Source organism: Otolemur garnettii, unplaced genomic scaffold (assembly GCF_000181295.1).
Source record: "Otolemur garnettii isolate 467f Iridium unplaced genomic scaffold, OtoGar3 scaffold00038, whole genome shotgun sequence".
Taxonomy (NCBI): Eukaryota; Metazoa; Chordata; class Mammalia; order Primates; family Galagidae; genus Otolemur; species Otolemur garnettii.
This window is the reverse complement of record NW_003852433.1, coordinates 6,647,184-6,652,724: the sequence shown is the minus strand read 5'-3', so window position 1 is coordinate 6,652,724 and position 5,541 is coordinate 6,647,184. Positions and strand designations below refer to the sequence as shown.

General features: G+C 46.5%; 1 protein-coding gene across 1 annotated transcript in view; it reads right to left on the bottom strand.

Moving 5' to 3' along the window:
* Nucleotides 1-4,589, bottom strand: part of ACACB (acetyl-CoA carboxylase beta) — a 134,248-nt gene extending 129,659 nt beyond the window's left edge. Inside the window, exon 1 of the mRNA XM_012805246.2 lies at nucleotides 4,083-4,589. The gene's annotated coding sequence lies outside the window, so the exon portion shown is untranslated. The remainder of the gene's footprint in view (nucleotides 1-4,082) is intronic.
* Between the last annotated feature and the right edge of the window lie 952 nt (nucleotides 4,590-5,541).

Below are 5,541 nucleotides of genomic sequence, written 5' to 3'. Positions count from 1 at the left end.
AAAAAAAAAAAAAAAAAGAGAAGAGAAGAAAAGGAAACTGAGTTCAAGAAGTTAAACTGGTCAAAAGTCATCCACCCTCTCAGTAGCAGCTGAACTGGATTTTGGCTTCTCAGAGGCTTCTGGCTGCACTCCTTCCCATGGTCTCCATGGCCCTGGTAATCCAGCCCCTCTGCGGCCCTCTGCACAGGATGTCTGGAATGTTCTTCCTCTCTTTGCCCCTCTTCTACTCCTTGCTCGGTTATCACTTGCTCTTTTTTTTAAATCTTTATCGTCAGTGTTGCCACCCCAGAACCACTCTGACACCTTATGGGTCTTTCTTATATATCTCTTCATGCCATTTATTGCATGCTGCCATGACACTGTATATTCACCAATATCCACCTTCATTGTCCCAACTGGGACGTAGCTTTCTAAGGGCTGGGCTTCCCGGCACACAGAAGGGTCAGGAAACACTTGTTGCGTGCCTGCACCTTGCCCAGGTGTGGGTGTGCTGAGCCTACCCCTCCTCTTGCTCCACTGAGTCCTCAAGGCTATGATGTCTAGGGGAGGCCCCGGGCAAGGACACCCGCTCGGGCAGGTGCTTCCTGTTACTGCAGCATGGGGGGCTGCCAAATGCTAGAGAACGCCAGGCTCCTGCCCACGCCCCCAGGACTCCCTGCCTTCTGGGGACTCCTGGACTCATTGAGGGTGCAGTGTTGTGGGTCATTGTCTCATGTGTACACAGCTCCCCCACTAGAAGGCAAGCTCTCGGACAGTGGACAGGGCTCAAACCCAGGTGTGCCCCAATTTCACATCGACTCCTGATTCTGTCTCCCCCTACCTCTTCCCCTTCCTCAGTAACAGGCATTTGAAAAGTGATGCTGAAAATAGGGCTCTTTTGTAAATCGAGTGTAGACATAATGCCAGGCAGAGAGCAGTTCCTCAGCAAACCAATAAAAGCTAATCTCTGTTGAGCACTTACTGTATACTAAGTCTTATGCTCTGTACTTTATACTCATTATCCCTTTAAAAGTCCACAAGAACTCGAGGAAGCTTGTGCACATGTGCTCATTACGACGGATGAGACAAGAGTCTGTTGCCCAGGGTCATGTTGTCATTAAGTGGCACAGCTGGGCCATCCGGCTGCGGTGTACACACACCTGTGTGGGTATGTTGCTTCACCCTCTCCCTACACCCACCACCACCTCACCCCAAGGCCAAGTTGGTGCAATAGCTTGGTAGCAGGTCTTCAACTCTAGCGTCTCCCTGTTCCATTTCATGCGGACCACGGGAGATGGTGAGCCTGTGAACTTTATCGGTTTCATGACTGCCACCCAGGATCCCGAAAGGAAATGAGGAGGTACGGAATGAGGTTGTTCAGTGTGGGCCGAGGTGGGAGGAGTTGAGGAATTCCCTTGAGTTCAGGAATTTGATACCAGCCTGAGCAGGATTGAGATCTCATCTCTATCTAAAAATAGAAAAACTAGCCATGCGTTGTGGCACACTAGTAGCCTCAGCGCCTCAGGAGTTTGAGGCAAGAGAATCGCTTGAGCCCAACAGTTTGAAGTTGCTGAGAGCTACGATGATACCACAGCACTCTATCCAGGGTAACAGAGTGAGACTCTGTCTCAGAAAACAAAGAAGTTCAGTGTTTTCCAAGAGGTGGCTGTGAAACACCAGTCCTGAAAGATGGTCCCCACCCCTGACAAAAAATAAAGTTTGTGGGACCAAATCCCAAAGTTACAACTTGGAGAGTCCCACCATAGATGTTAGCATAGTAAAGGCTCTGAGAAGTCCTGCAGTATAGGGTCTGGATTCTCCATGGCCAGGCTGGGATTTCCCAGACTGACTGGACCCAAGAGCTCCTTTCCCACCTTGCCTGGGCTATCATCCCACATCAGGCTCCAAAAACCCCACTTTATCGGAAGTGTAGAAATAAAAGACTCCACAGCCTTCCTTACAACACAAGGGGGAAAATCTTCTAGGATCAGTCGAGAGGGGCATTTCCAACACTGATTGTTCTAGTTAGCATTGGCGCCTGCAACTGATTTACTTCTAAAAGGAAGGAAGAGTGTGCTCAAGGTTGGCCTTTAACATCACTCTCATGACTTAATTTGATTAAAAAGGTAGAGCTTTATGGCTTGGTGCCCATAGCTCAGTGGCTTGGTGCCCACATGCACCTGGGCTGGCAGGTTTGAACCCTGCCAGGGCCTGCTAAACAACGACAACAATAACAAAAAAATAGCCGGATGCTGTGGTGGGCACCTGTAGTCCCAGCTACCTGGGAGGCTGAGGCAAGAGTATCACTTAAGCCCAAGAGTTAGAGGTTGCTGTGAGCTGTGACGCCATAGTACTCTACAGAGGGCAACATAGTGAGACTCAGTCTAAAAAAAACAAAACAAACAAACAAACAAAAGGTACAGCTTTAATTAGTTCAACAGGAATGGCACAAAACCCTGGGATAACTGCAGGGACCTCTTCTAGAGCATAGCTATTTTCTGTGCCCCCAGCACAAGTAAGGGGGCTAAGGAGTGGGTCCGTAGAGAAGGGCTTATGGAGTGGAGTAGGCCTGGGTGGAGACTTTGCCATTTGTTATCTGATTGGCCAGAGTTTGCCATGGAAATTCTCTGAACCTTGGTTTCCTGGTCTGTGGAATGGAATATATTAACAGCTCCTTCCTAGGATTGTCCTCAGAATCACATGAGCTCACATAATTAGATACCTGCTGCATGCCAACTACCCAGTGACCCACACCTCGGCTGCCCTGCTGTGCTGAACCCCAAAGCTCCAATACAAGGAGCTCTGGGTTCCTAGAAAAAATGAACATGACCTGTCTTCCTGGAAAATCACCCTACTCTATGGAAGTTAAGGTCACTATCATCACAGCAAACAGATCTGTTAGAACCGAATATAAAACGTGCATGCAATTTTCAGACCAAATGCAAGATTTCTAACTGTGCTTTTAGGTCTCCCTGGGTACAGATGAACTCTGCCTTCAAGTGAGAAGTCCCTGAGTCAAAAATTTGAAGGAAGCACTAAAAAAAAAAGGTATCCCAAAGTTTCCTTGAAATAACACTTCAAGGAAAGTCTCTCTTTCAAAGATGAAAAATATTTATTTCCCAGTGAAGATATCGCTGTATAGCCCCGTGAGAAACAAGAGTATCTTGTGTAATACTCTAATTTCTGTCTCAGACCTAACTGTGTTAAGTTTGAGGGTGTTTACACAATACCTGAGCAGAAGCGAATAAAACTCCATTCCTGGAGCTTGTCAAAGAAAGTCACAGATGGGGGATATTTCCATCTCTGATCACCTAATTTAGGCTTGGCTGGGTCTTTTCACTTAAAATTGGGAGAAGTCAGTAAAGAAACCATGTCTTATAAACAACTCCAAGTCACTGCTAGAAGGAAAATGCAATTAATAAAACCGTTGATCTCTATTTTTCAGCTTTTAAATGAAAAGTCCCAAGTCCCAGCAATACCCCAGTCCTGGGCAAATTGGGACAACTGGTCATTCTACTTATACGGAAGTCCATTTACATTAAGATATAAAAATAATCATGGTGGGATATGAGAGATATACTTGTGCACCAAGTGAATGCACAGAATAAAAGGTGCGGGAGGCTTTATAACCAGCTGTACACGGCAGCTCCCCTGCTCCCTCCCAGCAAGGAGATAGTTCATTTCTCTCTGTGCTGACATTTCTACTGTCGGATTACTTTGTAAGGTGGTTTTTAAAAATTTAAAGAAAAGCATAAATGGTTTACTCTTACAGCCTACTTTAAAGAAAAAAAGAAAGCAGCAATCACATGAAGAAACATACTTTTCCTTCAGACAGAAGCTTTGGAGGCAAAAAGAAAAAAATCCTAGAACCACCTATAAATGGGCACCGGGATTCTAAGCAACACAGCCGTTTACAGAAGCAAAGGAAGGCCCTTCTCTTTCATCTGCATTGCATTTCAAGGTCTCCTGATCAGCCTCCCTCAGACATAACAGGAACCGTTGTTCCCTTTTGCACATGGCTGCTCTCACTCTGTAATTAGCTCCTGTTCACTAGGATGCCGGCTTTACTGTTGGCGACCCCAGGGACGGGCAAGCTGACTTACCATTTTATTTCTTCAGCTTTTCTCTTCCCGTGGTGGCTTCCCAAATGCATTCAGGGTTACTTAGATGAGTCCTTGTTTGCTTACGGGCCTGAAAGCCTGCTAGCTGCTGACTGTTGTGACTGTAAATGTCACTTTTAGATTAACCAGCCCCCGCTGTTTAAAAATATCCCTGGACACTTAACCTTCCAGGCATGGAGCAGTGGCAGTATAAAGATCCACCCCAGACCACTTGTGCGGGGCTGGCCGCTGGGGAGAGCGCTCTGCCCTCTGACTTTCAATCCCATAATTCACTTTATTTCAAAATTCTTAGATATCAAAGACAGGAGGCATCTAAAGTCCACCTTGTCGTAAGCAACAGGAACAAAGTCGTTTTGGCTCTCCTGGGACATGCTGAAAATTAACTTCCTACAGGTGTTGGTCATTTGAGAAACAAGCCCACAGTGAAAATCTCGAATGGGGAAGGCGATCGCTATCAAATCACCTGGCTTCTCTCCCTGAATAAAAAAAGATTTGGCAAAACCCTCGAGTCATGCCACTTAATGGAACGTTTCCCATTTTTCATGACTTGGGGATAAAAAAATAAAAGGCTTCTTTGTCACCCAGGGTCACTGGCTCTTGCTAAAGCTCAGCAGAGGAAAGGAAATTCAGCACCTGTTGCAGTTACTCGGTGTCCTCCCTGTGGGGAGGGCTGGAGACATCTGGGACAAAGGTCATCTCCAGGTCCCAACTGGAGCAGGCAGTCAGCACCACACAGAAGTGCATTGTGCTTGACAATAGCAAAGAGGGAAAAACAGTTCAGAGCAGTGGTTCTCAACCTTCCTAGTGCTGCGACCCTTTAATACAGTTCCTCATGTTGTGGTGACCCCCAATCATAAAATTATTTTCGTTGCTACTTCATAACTGTACTTTTGCTACTATTGTGAATCATAATGTAAATATCTGATATGCAGGATGTATTTTCATTGTTACAAAGTGGTCACGACCCACAGGTTGAGAACCGCTAGTTTAGAGGCTCCACTTTCTCTAAGCACCTTACAAAATAAAATAGCAAGTGGAAAAACCAGCAGGAGCCCCGAATCCCGGCAGCAGGGTTTAAACCAAGTGCAGCCCCTGCAGGAGCTGCTGCAGTTGTAGGCTTATTTTCCAAGAAGCAAAAGTCATTGAATGTTGGACTTGGTGGGTTTTCTCCACTGGAAATGGAAGCAGGATGTGGACATCGTGGAGCCTCAGTATCATCAGCTGTGACCTGGGCCAGCGCCAGGTCCACGTTACAGGGGCTGGGGCTGAAGCAAGGCAGGCCAGGTGCTTAGCCCAAGCCAGTGTGGTGGCGTGCACCTGTAGTTCCCGCCACTCAGGAGACCAAGGAGGGAGGATAGTTTGCGCCCAGGAATTTGAGATGAACCAGGGCAACATGGCGAGACTTCATCTCTAAAAAATTTTAAAAATTAAAAAAAAAAAA